The sequence below is a fragment of the Crocuta crocuta genome, unplaced genomic scaffold, assembly GCF_008692635.1.
Source record: "Crocuta crocuta isolate KB4526 unplaced genomic scaffold, BGI_CrCroc_1.0 scaffold913, whole genome shotgun sequence".
Taxonomy (NCBI): domain Eukaryota; kingdom Metazoa; phylum Chordata; class Mammalia; order Carnivora; family Hyaenidae; genus Crocuta; species Crocuta crocuta.
In genome coordinates, this window is record NW_027531940.1 from 147,503 (window position 1) to 148,482 (window position 980).

Consider the following 980-nt stretch of genomic DNA (forward strand, 5'->3'; position numbering starts at 1 on the left):
ATACAACATGATTTGTTACTGTTATCTACTTGTTTATTTGGGTAGTGAATGGCTGGACTATTTTAGTAAAGTCTATCCCTCAACACAGTGTTAAGCATCTGATGGTTCAACTTTGGGTATGAACACAGACATACTGGAATCACAGTAGTACTGGTAGAGCTTTCCTTCACTGTTTACCTGAACACTTATAGCTGTTAATTTCTATTGGGACATAAATTTCTCTACAAACTAATCCAATCAAACTGTGGCTCATTCCACAGACAGTTTCNCCAATCCGCAGTCTAGGCTCTATGTTTATTAGATCCATGAGTATTCTTCCAATTTATTTTCACCACAATCATCACCCTTCTTAAGAGTGCCCTAAGGCTTAAAGTTTTTCATCCTACGTATTTTGATTGTCAAATTCATGAGGGGGAGTAGGTGGTGTCTGTTACATTCTTTTTTTTTTTTTTTTAAATGTNGGGGCTCGAACCCACAACCGCGAGATCATGACCTAAGCGAAAGTCGGACGCTTAACCGACTAAGCCACCCAGGCGCCCCACATTCTTAAGAGGAGCCTTATACCTGAGGGAGTTTGCTGCGGTCACAAGCTCCCAGCATTTTTCCAAAAGATGTGTTATTCCCCACCCAGGGACCTCAGGTCCTATCCTTTCCCTCTCTGCCTATTTTATCCTACATAGCCCTATCATATTGGGATCATTTTCAAAGGTCTTTAATGGTTGTGGGTTTTTTAAGTATAATTTTCATCACTTTCACTGGGTATCAGGTCAGTGGGGTTCCTCAGGTTGTCTTGACAGAGGGGAATCTTCCATTATTTCTTCATAGTGTTTCTCCCCCATTCTCTTTCTCCTCTTTGTCTGGGACTTTGGTTACATAGAAGGTAGATTTTTTCCCACCATGTCCCATTAGTCTCTTATAGCCTTTTCTACATTGTTTATCTTGTTGCCTCTCTGTTCCTCAGTCTGACAGAGGTTAGTACC